The sequence below is a fragment of the Xyrauchen texanus genome, chromosome 39 (genome assembly GCF_025860055.1).
Source record: "Xyrauchen texanus isolate HMW12.3.18 chromosome 39, RBS_HiC_50CHRs, whole genome shotgun sequence".
NCBI classification, from domain to species: Eukaryota; Metazoa; Chordata; class Actinopteri; order Cypriniformes; family Catostomidae; genus Xyrauchen; species Xyrauchen texanus.
In genome coordinates, this window is record NC_068314.1 from 1,294,885 (window position 1) to 1,310,635 (window position 15,751).

General features: G+C 40.7%; 1 pseudogene; it reads right to left on the bottom strand.

Moving 5' to 3' along the window:
• Positions 1 to 1,530: 1,530 nt before the first annotated feature.
• On the bottom strand, positions 1,531 to 9,070 carry LOC127632559 (synaptogyrin-2-like; annotated as a pseudogene).
• Positions 9,071 to 15,751: the final 6,681 nt, after the last annotated feature.

The following is a 15,751-nucleotide window of genomic DNA, read 5'->3' on the forward strand; positions in this document are numbered from 1 at the left end:
TGCTGCTGCATTCTTTAATCCTAGTTTATATTCACGCTAAGCAAATTATTTGGAAGTGTGGCTTAACCTTCAGTATTAAATACTGAAGGGATTGTTTTTGTGTTTCAGTCGCCTTAATTTAAAATGGATTTTAATCAAACTAATTTATGTTTCAAACAACCAGCTATCACTATAAACTGCCATCAAACAGTCATGTATTATTGTGCATCATTAGGTACAAATCACTAAGTGAATATTTGAAATAAAGGGTGAAATTTGAAGGAGTTTATTTTTAAATGCTGTTTGTTACAAGACACACAGGAGAGTACAGCAGATATAATCACAAGGCAACTTCCTGATTAATGGCGCTTTGACACAAACACAGGAATGGAAAGGGTGTTTAGTACATCTTCACATTTATAGCGGTCCTAATGTGAAAAGGGTATTTTCCTTTGGAATGCAAACACATGCTTAACAGACACTCATTAACCCAAAAATATTCATTTGGCAATTTGGGAAAATACAGACTGACATGTTTACATCTGTAACCTGCAAGAATAAATGCAAAACTTCCAAACCGATTGAGCTGGTCTAGAACCACAGAAGAAACGGCCAATAAAATACCACATTCAGAACTAGTCCTGAACACTGACCGCGTCCCCATATGGATGATGAGGTTCTAGAAAAATGGGTTTATAAATGAGTTATAAAGCATCTGAATGGAGGACTAAATAACTCCTAATAGACGCCACAACAGTCAATGAATCAAATGATGAAAGTGAAGCCGTTATTTTGTGGTTCGCTCTCAAAAGGCGTCACATACAACAGCAAAGAATAAATCACTTATGTGAATAAATCGAATTTGTTTACTCAAATTAAAAACTGCTTTAATTTGTCTTAGAAAAGTGTCACAGGATGTTTGTATCTGCCACATTTTTACTGTGAATTACATGCTTGATGGTTAATTCTAATGAGTTGAACGGACCGGCTCTTTACTAGCACAATAACCCGCAACTGGGTCATTCTGCTGTTTTCCTGAACACTGTGTGTGTGCGTGTGTGTGTGTGTGTGCGTGCGTGTGTGTGTGTGTGTGTGTGTGTGTGTGTGTAACCAGCCCAACACATTCCTGTCTGTGAGGAGTTCAACACAGCGGTGATGCAGCACGACTGATAAATCCGGTCTTCCCCAGCAAACACACAACGTTCCCCAAACATTAGCATATGGTTCCCGTTTTTTTTGAGGAACCAAATAATGTTCTAGGAACTTTCTCCGCGAGGTTCTTTTTGTAACCAAAAATAATCTTCCCAGAACGCTGCAGGGAAGTTTTTGTAACAACCTAAAGAGAACCTATACAGAACATTCTCTAGCGGTTATTTTTAGGTTTTATTTTTATAACCAAAAACCAAACACTACCAGAACATTCTGGGAACCTAAAATTGTTAGTTGGGTCTGTAGTTTCACAATAATTCAGTCCAGAATTCCACATATTCAAGCTCATCTTCACAAATCACAAATAATCTACAGTCATGAGTCAACAAAATAAACAAGTCAATTCTTAAATATTTACAGATTTTGTATTGCCTCTTGTAAAAATTATTCCTATGGCAGGAAATAAATGCTCCTATTGGCTGCCTGTTGAGGCTCCTCCCACATCCTGCATCATGTGACCCTCGGTCATGTGTCAGTATGTTGGCGGCTGATAGTTGCTCTGGCCGACAGGATCCGGGTTTGGTACAAATGGAGGGTAGATGTCTGGACGGGTGTTTTGGAAGGACGGGTATGTCGGTGGCGATATGTGCTGCTTGGGTACGGCGAGGTGAGTTCGGGGCGCGAAGTTGAGTTCGGGGCTGCTCAGTGTGGTTCTTCATCACATCTTCAACACCCTGACGCAACCTCACCAGAGCGAAATAAGTTGATGCACCCTAGAAAAGAAAAACCAAGGGAGAATATTAAAGGAATATTCCGGGTTCAACAGGAGTTAATCTCATCGACAGCATTTGTGTCATAATGTTGATTAACACACATTAATGTTGACTGGTTCCTCCTTTAATAAAGCACAAATGTGTGTTCCAGTGACACTCTTACAATGGAAGTCAATGGGGCAATTTTTGGAGGTTTAAAGACAGAAATGTGAAGATTATAATTGTATAAAAGCACTTCCATTAATTCTTCTGTTAAACTCGTGTATTATTTCAGCTGTAAAGTTTACAGCGTTCTTCATCATCATCATCATGGTAATAAAGTTGTATAATTGTCTCTATCTTCACACAGATGTGGTCAGTAAGTGATTTAATGACAGTAAAATATGTTTTGTGCTTTATTAAAGAAAACGAGGGACAAGTCGAAATACATGTGTGTGTTAATCAACATTATGATACAAACGCTGTCGATGAGATTAAATCAGATTGAACCCGAATATAAATTGCAGTAGTTTTACTGTAGTAAACATCAGCTTTATATTCTGAAGTACAGCACGAAGTCGTGTGGACTGCATTCATGTTCTGTTAAAGGGCTTTTCCAGAATCACAGTAGAAGTACACAAACACAGAGGCAAATCTTTGGCCAACATTGCAAGCTCACAGTCCTCATTCTTAACATCAGTTCTTGTGTTACTGTGGCTGTAGATACTCTGAAGAAGGTCTTGGGTCGAAACATCTGTTTTATTCCCTGCTGCTGGTTTTAGGCAATAAAGAACCTATATATTTACATAAGACAACTCTTCCTTTCTTTTTATAGACTTACTGAGGCGGTAACAACTGTCAGTCCACAAGGGGGCGATAGAGTTTCCTTTAAATGTCATTAAACAATGTGTTCACGTATTCAGAGAGCTAGACACAGTTGACCAAACTTAACTACACAGAAAACCCCCAAACAGTATGCACACTTTTGTTCCGGAAATACAGGTCCTTCTCCAAAAATTAGCATATTGTGATAAAGTTCATTATTTTCCATAATGTAATGATAAAAATTTAACTTTCATATATTTTAGATTCATTGCACACCAACTGAAATATTTCAGGTCTTTTATTGTTTTAATACTGATGATTTTGGCATACAGCTCATGAAAACCCAAAATTCCTATCTCAAAAAATTAGCATATTTCATCCAACCAATAAAAGAAGTGTTTTTAATACAAAAAAGTCAACCTTCAAATAATTATGTTCAGTTATGCACTCAATACTTGGTCGGGAATCCTTTTGCAGAAATGACTGCTTCAATGCGGCGTGGCATGGAGGCAATCAGCCTGTGGCACTGCTGAGGTGTTATGGAGGCCCAGGATGCTTCGATAGCTGCCTTAAGCTCATCCAGAGTGTTGGGTCTTATGCCTCTCAACTTTCTCTTCACAATATCCCACAGATTCTCTATGGGGTTCAGGTCAGGAGAGTTGGCAGGCCAATTGAGCACAGTAATACCATGGTCAGTAAACCATTTACCAGTGGTTTTGGCACTGTGAGCAGGTGCCAGGTCGTGCTGAAAAATGAAATCTTCATCTCCATAAAGCTTTTCAGCAGATGGAAGCATGAAGTGCTCCAAAATCTCCTGATAGCTAGCTGCATTGACCCTGCCCTTGATAAAACACAGTGGACCAACACCAGCAGCTGACATGGCACCCCAGACCATCACTGACTGTGGGTACTTGACACTGGACTTCAGGCATTTTGGCATTTCCTTCTCCCCAGTCTTCCTCCAGACTCTGGCACCTTGATTTCTAATGACATGCAAAATTTGCTTTCATCCTAAAAAGTACTTTGGACCACTGAGCAACAGTCCAGTGCTGCTTCTCTGTAGCCCAGGTCAGGCGCTTCTGCCGCTGTTTCTGGTTCAAAAGTGGCTTGACCTGGGGAATGCGGGATGTTTCTACTCCAGACTCAGTCCACTGCTTCCGCGAGGTCCCCAAGGTCTGGAATCGGTCCTTCTCCACAATCTTCCTCAGGGTCCGGTCACCTCTTCTCATGTGCAGCTTTTGCCACACTTTTTCCTTCCCACAGACTTCCCACTGAGGTGCCTTGATACAGCACTCTGGGAACAGCCTATTTGTTCAGAAATTTCTTTCTGTGTCTTACCCTCTTGCTTGAGGGTGTCAATGATGGCCTTCTGGACAGCAGTCAGGTCGGCAGTCTTACCCATGATTGCGGCTTTGAGTAATGAAACAGGCTGGGAGTTTTAAAAGCCTCAGGAATCTTTTGCAGGTGTTTAGAGTTAATTAGTTGATTCAGATGATTAGGTTAATAGCCTCGCTTAGAGACCCTTTTCATGATATGCTAATTTTTTGAGATAGGAATTTTGAGTTTTCATGAGCTGTATGCCAAAATCATCAGTATTAAAACAATAAAAGACCTGAAATATTTCAGTTGGTGTGCAATGAATCTAAAATATATGAAAGTTTAATTTTTATCATTACATTATGGAAAATAATGAACTTTATCACAATATGCAAATTTTTTGAGAAGGACCTGTATTTTCCCCATTAATGGTTTTCACTGGGATTTCATAAGAGTTCATGAAACAATCAGCTCTGAGGAGAATCACAACATTACAAACTTTGATTTGAAGCCAAAAAGACAAACATACAAGACCGTGTACTTATCGCCTTTAATGAGGGAATAAACTACAATCCCATGATGCATTAAGTAACCATGTTAATTGAGTTAAAAACCGTATAAAAACAGAAAACTTGATTTAATGTTGATTCTAAGTATAGAAACAATATATTGTACAACATACGCTAAATATTGAGATATATACAGATATTCTGTAGTTTGAGAGTGTAGGGAGAGCAACTGGATTGTGTCATTCACAATGCATCATGGGAGTGGGCGGAGTCTCTGATTGGGGATTTCTCTTCGATTATGGGTAGTGTAGTTCACAAAACATTGTACAGTTTTTAAACAATGAAGTTCAAAAGAAGCATATACCATCGGTTAACAACCTCAAGAGCTCACGGAGATCTGTCTTTGATTTTTCATTTACAGTATTTATTATTTATTCCCTTTATGCCAGTGTTGGAATGCCCAATTCCAACTACTTAGTAGGTCCTCGTGGTGGTGCGGTTACTTGCCTCAATCCGGGTGGCGGAGAACGAATCTCAGTTTCTCCGCTGCCTGAGACCGGCCAATCCGCAAGATCTGATCACGTGACTGCTAGTGCATGACACCGCTGAGACTCACAGCATGTGGAGACTCATGCTACTCTCCACGATCCACACACAACTCACCACACGCCCCATTGAGAGAACCACTAATCACCACCACGAGGAGGTTACCCCATGTGACTCTACCCTCCCTAGCAACCGGCCCAATTTGGTTGCTAAGGAGACCTGACTGGAGTCACTCAGCACACGCTGATTCAAACTCACGACTCCAGGTGTGATAGCGCCAATACTCGCTGAGATACCCAGACCCCCGTCAGTAGATCGGTCTTTAAAGATGTATAAGTTATCAACAAAAATAAATTAACATATGGGTAATAAGGTTTTTACTTCCGGAACAAAGATAACTGAAAAAGTGGGTACTGTTGTGCTCTAGAGTGTCCCTTGTGTAATAAGTTGCGGTGCTAGAAAACTTCTCAGACCGATCTCACTCACTCACCCATGAGGCGACGGAAAAGAACGAGAAGGTGATGACCGCACGGACGCCGTCTGTAGGAATGCCACGGATGTCAAGGGTCTTTGACCACTGATCTGTCATGACACAGAAACACACAAACCACAGAAACGTCCAGGACCCTGATCGACAAAGACAAAAGAGACTGTCAGTGAGAGCAAAATCATTCAAAATGACCAGAAATATACGTCTTAAAATAGATTTTAGGACACTTATTTCATGTCAACCAACTAGCGACTGATGTTTGATGTTGTCTTGAGATACACAGACTCTACAGTCCATGAAGGAGTTATTGAGCAAACACGCACAGATCATGTCACGGAGCTTTTCCACTCCTCTGATCCATGCCAATCTAAAACACCATCGCAACAATCCCTGATGAAGTTTTGGACTTCTTCTAATTCATACGTTCATGGCTTGGGGGAATATTAGTTTGCAAACTTGCAAAGCTCCAGTGTGGTTGTTTAAAGCCAGCCACTCAGATAGGAGCTCATGATTTTGCCACTTTTGTGTGCCATATGTCAACAAAGGTCTCACCTGAGAATACCAGATCAGTCATCACCACATACTTCCTCTCGTGAGCATTGCTCATCAAAGGCAGGTACGCATCAGCCATTAGGAGTGATACGCATGCCAGGAAGGTGATGACACCGATGCCGACCCCGTGAATGACACACCCCATCATTCCCGTTGAAGACACACTTAGCCTGGTGCTCAGTGCTGCTGTTCACGTAACCCTCCGCTGTTATAGAGGCAAACACCACTATGGAAAACACCTGTCACCCAGAGAGAAGTGGAACTAACATCAAAGACAGTTAAAGAAGTAAAAGAAGCTGAATTTGTCCATTTCTGATCTGACAGCAGAGTTCAATCATGTCACCTGATGATTAAATATTGAATTAGTGTGACATTCCCTTTCAAACATACAGCATGTTGTACTACTAGTTTATTTGTGTGTTTTAGTAAAACGCCAGACATAACCATGTACGGATTCTCCAGTGTTACCGAGGTCATGGTTCATTTTCATCAGCATTAAACAAATAATGTGACAACACTGAATCACCCATAACACCCCTTATATTATAGAACTGAATCAAAATAAAGTGACAAACTGCAGCAATTAAATAAACATTTCACTTTAAAAATAGACAGCAAAGTCCAGCGCCCCAAACGTGAATCAGTGAATCATTTATGTGGACAAGTTCATACATGAATGGTCCGAAAGAATCAACTCACTAAAATGAATCGGAGTTTCAAACGCTAAATATAAGGGAGTCGTTTGTTTTAACTGGTTCGTTTACATAAACTGTTAAATAGAACTGATTCATCCAAACCGATTCACTTAATAATGAGTTTTTCCCAGCGCCTCATTAATGAACTGCTGCGTTCACAAGCCACTGCTGCAATCGCAATACATGTGAAAAATGTATTAGTGTTTTGTGATGCTACAGCGCTACTGAAACGCTTAAATACTACTAAAATAATTGTAAGATATACGCATTTAAATTTCATAACAAAATCCCATTGAATTAAAGGAATATTCTGGGTTCAATACAAGTTATCTCAGACAGCAGCATTTGTGGATTAATGTTAATAAAAGCAGCATAAAGTGATCCATACGTGATATGAGAGGTGTGTGTGAGAAACAGATCTTTTTTTTACTCTAAATCTCCACTTTTACTTTTACTTTTGCATCTGGAAGTGAAAGTGTAGATTTATAATAATAAAATGACTTAAAATTGATCTGTTTCTTACACCGATCATATCACTTCAGAAGACATGGATTAAACCACTGGAGTCTTATGGATCACATTTATGCTGCCTTTATGTGCTTTTTGGAGCTTCAAATTCTGGTCACCATTCACTTGCATTGTATGGACCTACAGAGCTGAAATATTTTTCTAGAAATCTTCATTTGTGTTCTGCAGAAGAAAGAAAGTCACACACATCTGGGATGGCATGAGGGTGAATAAATGATGAGAGAATTTTCATTTTTGGGTGAACTGTCCCTTTAAATGACTCCCCTACATGGTTTAATGTCATATTAACACAATTAAAAGTTGAGAGGAATGTGGAAATAGTCTGAGCATGCACGGGAAGGTCACAGCCACACGTATCTGTTGATGTGTTTTCATGCAAATGTGTCACGCAGGAAATCACATCCTCTGAAAACTGCTGAGGTGACACAAATCAAACTTTATAAGTAAAGAATGAGAAACACCCGATCAGCTCAATATCAACCAGCACAAGCTCTGTAAAGTCACAGAGACTGGACATTCTTTATTATATATATCTCCCACATTTAAGATTAAAGTCATGAAAACTATAAAATAACAGAAGTGGAAGTATGAGATGGTGGTGACTGTAGATGAAATGAAAGCGCTCTCTTGTATCGGAGGTGTGTGTCAGATGCTGTGGGCACAAGCCTGCCATCTGCTGTGTTTACATGCCAGCGCTGGGCACATTCTGTGCGATTAAACATACCACAGACACTATAGATAGACTGAAACTAGTTCAGATTCAGTGCTGATGAATTGTGTGAGTCCACGAGCACTGATGTACATCTGCTTGACTGAGTCTAAAGGAAATCCCTTCACAGTTGAGTGTCCAAGAACCTTTTTTAATCAATCAAGATATCAGGTTCAGATGTACATGAACACATAAGGGGAAGTCACCTTTTGCTTTCACTTATCCATTTTAAATGGTTGTGCGGAGTTACAAATTAATGTTGACTGGTTCCTCCTTTAATAAAAGCACAAATGTGTGTTCCAGTGACACTCTTACAATGGAAGTCAATGGGGCAATTTTTGGAGGTTTAAAGACAGAAATGTGAAGATTATAATTGTATAAAAGCACTTCCATTAATTCTTCTGTTAAACTCGTGTATTATTTCAGCTGTAAAGTTTACAGCGTTCATCATCATCATGGTAATAAAGTTGTATAATTGTCTGTATCTTCACACAGATGTGGTCAGTAAGTGATTTAATGACAGTAAAATCATGTTAACACACATTGTTTATGTGTCGATACTTTTGAAACAGTATTTTAATGTTACAGATTATTTTGTGATCTTTCAATCTCATAAATATGAGAATAAATTGATAACAGGAACTGTTTAAACAGACAGTAGTTTCATTTCATCCTGAAAGTGACACATGCAGCTTGAGTCTTTATGATCATGGAAACACTAGTTATAAAAACATCACTGCTTCCTACAGACCGACAATATACTGGATGACTATCATTTACATTCATAAATATCTAAAAATAAGTTCACGAGAATTAGGTTTAAATCACATGCATGAACAAGTTAAAAGTGCACACTTAAATGACCTGAGAACTGATTGATTAGATGCATGTGACTCACCCAGCTGAGGATTCGTGTGATAGTTTGAGGCTGTTTGAGGAATTTAGAGAGATCGAGTCCCGCACCGGCCAGAGAGGCTCCGTACACGACTCTGCCCGACTCCATCTGTGTGTGTGAACACAACACACACTCTCTCACACACACACAATACTGACACACCACACCGATGTTTCCTGATACAGCTATTCGATTCGCGAGTCGTTCGTTTGAGTCGGTTCTTGGGTCGCATCTGGATTAGCCAGCAGAACCGAGTGTTTTAAGTGAGTCAGTCCACTCTTGGGCTGCTATTTGTGTGAGTGAACAAGTGCAGCATCTCTAGGCCTACTTGAATCGGGGAAGACCGACATCTCCTAAAAGAGTATCAAATACCCCACATAAAAGCACCTAGAATACCATGGCATTACCAAGCTGTTATGAACAACAACACTGGAGTATACAATATAATGTAAATGGAAACATGATAATTATAGTATTTCATTAATACATCACAAATAACATTTATGTCTGGGAACGCTATTAAATAAGTTTGTGAACCGGCTTATAAAAATGAACCGTCCGAACGAACCGATTTGCTCAAATGATTCAGATATTAACGGGGCTTTCACACCGGGCAAGTCCCCGCGGCGTTGGTCTGGTTTCACACTCACTTGATTCTGTCGAACCCCGGTCCATTTACGTTCATCTTACGTCATCACAAACACGCATGGTGAACACAACGCGACTCATCAAACTTTGTTATTTTGGTGAACGACAACTGTGTATATGTGCGCTTCATGGAGTACCTCATGAGATGTCCAGGGGAAGGCGGGTTGCTGCTGCCCACAACAGCTAATTGCAAGGAATTAATTTGCATCTTTGTTTACACTGCACCCTTACTCCCACTCAGGTGAAGTTATCGCCACTGTCATCTCCTATTATACCCTATATTCATAACCTATAATATCATTTATATATAGTATTTATGATGTGTGTAGACAGACAGACAGACAGACCGTATTTATAGTGTTGATTATACTTGTATGTCATTACTTTATTGGCACACGCACACACATACAATACACACACACACACAATACACACACACACGCACACACATACAATACACACACACACACACTCTCACCCTCACACTCACTCACACACACACACAATATACACACACACGCCCGCACGCACACACACACACGCACACACATACAATACACACACACAAAAAAGGAAATTAGATTTTTGAATACACACAAGCAAATAGATTTTGTATGAAAGTTATTGGCTTTATTGAAATATTTTTATATTTGTAATCTTCATCTGTAAAAGCAAATCCACACACATCACATTCTGTACACACACCGACAAAATGTCCCCACAAGGTCAAAAATTTCGGGTTTTACTATCCTTATGGGGACATTTGGTCCCCACAAAGTGATAAATACACGCTCACACACACACACATTCCCAATACACACACACACATGTACATACTGTACACACACACACACACAGACACAAACACTAATTCTCTCATACACACACACACACACACACACACACACACATCAGTTTCAGTACACACATACACGCACACATATACAAGAACACTCACTCTCTTATACACACACACACACACACACAAACACACATCAGTTTCAGTACACACATACACGCACACACATACAAGAACACTCACTCTCTCATACACACACACACACACAGACACAAACACTAATTCTCTCATACACACACACACACACACACACACACACACACATCAGTTTCAGTACACACATACACGCACACATATACATGCACACACATACAAGAACACTCACTCTCTCATACACACACACACACACACACATCAGTTTCAGTACACACATACACGCACACATATACATACACACACACACATACAAGAACACTCACTCTCTCATACACACACACACACATCAGTTTCAGTACACACATACACGCACACATATACAAGAACACTCACTCTCTCATACACACACACACATCAGTTTCAGTACACACATACATGCACACATATACATACACACACATACAAGAACACTCACTCTCTCATACACACACACACATCAGTTTCAGTACACACATACACGCACACACATACAAGAACACTCACTCTCTCATACACACACACATCAGTTTCAGTACACACATACACGCACACACATACAAGAACACACACTCTCTCATACACACACACACATATCAGTTTCAGTACACACATACACGCACACACATACAAGAACACTCACTCTCTCATACACACACACATCAGTTTCAGTACACACATATACATACACACATACAAGAACACTCACTCTCTCATACACACACACACATATCAGTTTCAGTACACACATACACGCACACACATACAAGAACACTCACTCTCTCATACACACACACATCAGTTTCAGTACACACATACACGCACACATATACATACACACACATACAAGAACACTCACTCTCTCATACACACACACACATATCAGTTTCAGTACACACATACACGCACACATATACATACACACACAAGAACACTTACTCTCTCATACACACATCAGTTTCAGTACACACATACACGCACACATATACATACACACACATACAAGAACACTCACTCTCTCATACACACACACACACACACACACACACACATCAGTTTCAGTACACGCATTGTTGGCTGGTCTTGCGTCTGATTGGTCACAGTCATGTCGACCCACAGTGCTTGTGTATTGTCTGAGTCAAAGCTTTGTTTGAATGTGGCGCTGCTTCAGTGCTTGTGCTGTGGGAGATCTTTGAGTGTAGCTGTGAGAAAACCAAACCGCTCTTTTCAGTCTCCCAGAAAACGAAATAATTTGTGTAGAATTATTTTGATGCAGTTCCTTCATACAGGAGGGTTTCATCAATGGACTCTTCATCCTGTCAAACCAATCAAGAGTTTCATCAGTTCTGAAATTACAACAGAAGTTTAGACCTCTAAACTATTGTGCAGATCATTCAATATGTTTCAGTGTTTCAGTGTTTAAGTACACATTACCTCATCAGAGTCACTCATTCTGTCAGCGTGGACCGTGTCTTCACCGAACGTTCCACCATCTCCTCAAACAACACAACAGGGCAAATGTTTATATTTTCAATAATCTATATATATATATATATATATATATATATATATATATATATATATATATATATATATATACATATATAGAAATGCATCCTCACTAGATCATCTTCATCTTCATGTGTAGCTTTTATTTTCATTTCTCTGTGCCGTTCCATCAGTCTGAAATGAAGAAGCAAAACTATACATTAATGAGTGCATCTGTAAGCTCTCTGCACCCGCCAGCGGGTATATTGCGAAAAAGAGAATGCCTAAAACAGTTCCTGGATACAGAATTCAGATCATGTAAATTTGGTGTTTAGAATCTGAACTTTTCATAAACATTCATCACTTCTGCATTTATGTTACATAAAATAACAAAACTAGCCCTGAAAACATTTTCTTCGCTAATAAACGCCCCCTAGAGGTCACGTGATAGAAATGCAGCATTATATGAATCTGAAAGTCTTTCACATACACGTCACAGTCATGTCATATATCAAATGAAAGCTCTGACTTTATCATGTGTTGCTCTCGTCCCACAGTTACAGAGATTTGCAAAACAATCACAAAGTGAAATATGATTTCCGTAAGACATCAAATACAAACGTCTCTTTTATGCGGTGATCAATGCTGTAGGGTCGCTCCGATACCAACATTTTGGCTTCGGTACGATACCAGCCCTGGTACCTCTGTGTCGATACTACATCAATACTAAAATCAACAAATGAAATGACAGAAAATGTCTCGATTAAAAGAACTGCGTAAAGTCTCGCAGATACAAATGATGTGTTTTCCGTTTGTATTTTTCTAGTTCTGTGTTCAAAACATTTAATTAAAACATATAATTAAAACAAATTTATCAAATGGTGTTTCATTAAATTGATATATACAGTTTAAAATCAAATAAAAATATAATAATGCAGTTATATTTAATGTGTTATAGCTTTATTAATGTTCAAATAATACTGGAAGCAGATCATGTAAATAACTACAAACTCTGAAGCGGTCATTTCTCTCTCTGATTGGTAGCCTCTTCTGTGAGTCGTGTGAATGTCCCGATATTAATTACTCATATTTCAAAATATCTAAAAACCCTTTAAAAAGATGCATTGAGCAGAGCAGCATATCAGATCTTTACACTTTTACGGAATAAATCTTGAATATAAGTATATTTTGTCTTTACTGCACTGATGAAAATACACTCATATATAAAATACACTCATATATAAAATACACTCATATTAGACTGAATGTCAATGGACGAGCACATCTGTGAGGACTGAGATGTGTTAGAGCGCCACCTACAGTTCACATCTGTGAGGACTGAGATGTGTTAGAGCGCCACCTACAGTTCACATCTGTGAGGACTGAGATGTGTTAGAGCGCCCCCTACAGTTCACATCTGTGAGGACTGAGATGTGTTAGGCGCCACCTACAGTTCACATCTGTGAGGACTGAGATGTGTTAGAGCCCCCTACAGTTCACATCTGTGAGGCCTGAGATGTGTTAGAGCCCCCTACAGTTCACATCTGTGAGGACTGAGATGTGTTAGAGCCACCTACAGTTCACATCTGTGAGGACTGAGATGTGTTAGAGCTCCCTACAGTTCACATCTGTGAGGCCTGAGATGTGTTAGGCGCCACCTACAGTTCACATCTGTGAGGGGTATAATGTGTTAGAGCCCCTACAGTTCACATCTGTGAGGACTGAGATGTGTTAGGCGCCACCTACAGTTCACATCTGTGAGGCCTGAGATGTGTTAGAGCCACCTACAGTTCACATCTGTGAGGACTGAGATGTGTTAGACGCCACCTACAGTTCACATCTGTGAGGACTGAGATGTGTTAGAGCCACCTACAGTTCACATCTGTGAGGACTGAGATGTGTTAGGCGCCACCTACAGTTCACATCTGTGAGGACTGAGATGTGTTAGAGCCCCTACAGTTCACATCTGTGAGGACTGAGATGTGTTAGAGCCACCTACAGTTCACATCTGTGAGGACTGAGATGTGTTAGAGCCACCTACAGTTCACATCTGTGAGGGGTATAATGTGTTAGAGCCCCCTACAGTTCACATCTGTGAGGGGTATAATGTGTTAGAGCCACCTACAGTTCACATCTGTGAGGACTGAGATGTGTTAGAGCCCACCTACAGTTCACATCTGTGAGGGGTATAATGTGTTAGAGCCCCTACAGTTCACATCTGTGAGGGGTATAATGTGTTAGAGCCCCTACAGTTCACATCTGTGAGGACTGAGATGTGTTAGAGCCCCTACAGTTCACATCTGTGAGGGGTATAATGTGTTAGAGCCACCTACAGTTCACATCTGTGAGGACTGAGATGTGTTAGAGCCCCTACAGTTCACATCTGTGAGGGGTATAATGTGTTAGAGCCCCTACAGTTCACATCTGTGAGGACTGAGATGTGTTAGGCGCCACCTACAGTTCACATCTGTGAGGACTGAGATGTGTTAGAGCCCCTACAGTTCACATCTGTGAGGGGTATAATGTGTTAGACGCCACCTACAGTTCACATCTGTGAGGACTGAGATGTGTTAGAGCCACCTACAGTTCACATCTGTGAGGACTGAGATGTGTTAGAGCCCCCTACAGTTCACATCTGTGAGGGGTATAATGTGTTAGAGCACCCCTACAGTTCACATCTGTGAGGGGTATAATGTGTTAGAGCACCCCCTACAGTTCACATCTGTGAGGACTGAGATGTGTTAGGCGCCACCTACAGTTCACATCTGTGAGGACTGAGATGTGTTAGAGCGCCACCTACAGTTCACATCTGTGAGGACTGAGATGTGTTAGAGCCCCCTACAGTTCACATCTGTGAGGGGTATAATGTGTTAGAGCGCCCCTACAGTTCACATCTGTGAGGACTGAGATGTGTTAGGCGCCACCTACAGTTCACATCTGTGAGGACTGAGATGTGTTAGGCGCCACCTACAGTTCACATCTGTGAGGACTGAGATGTGTTAGGCGCCACCTACAGTTCACATCTGTGAGGGGTATAATGTGTTAGACGCCACCTACAGTTCACATCTGTGAGGACTGAGATGTGTTAGGCGCCACCTACAGTTCACATCTGTGAGGACTGAGATGTGTTAGAGCGCCACCTACAGTTCACATCTGTGAGGACTGAGATGTGTTAGAGCCCCCTACAGTTCACATCTGTGAGGACTGAGATGTGTTAGAGCCACCTACAGTTCACATCTGTGAGGACTGAGATGTGTTAGAGCCCCCTACAGTTCACATCTGTGAGGGGTATAATGTGTTAGAGCCACCTACAGTTCACATCTGTGAGGACTGAGATGTGTTAGAGCCACCTACAGTTCACATCTGTGAGGGGTATAATGTGTTAGAGCCCCTACAGTTCACATCTGTGAGGGGTATAATGTGTTAGAGCCCCCTACAGTTCACATCTGTGAGGACTGAGATGTGTTAGAGCGCCCTACAGTTCACATCTGTGAGGGGTATAATGTGTTAGAGCCACCTACAGTTCACATCTGTGAGGACTGAGATGTGTTAGAGCCCCTACAGTTCACATCTGTGAGGGGTATAATGTGTTAGAGCGCCCCTACAGTTCACATCTGTGAGGACTGAGATGTGTTAGGCGCCACCTACAGTTCACATCTGTGAGGACTGAGATGTGTT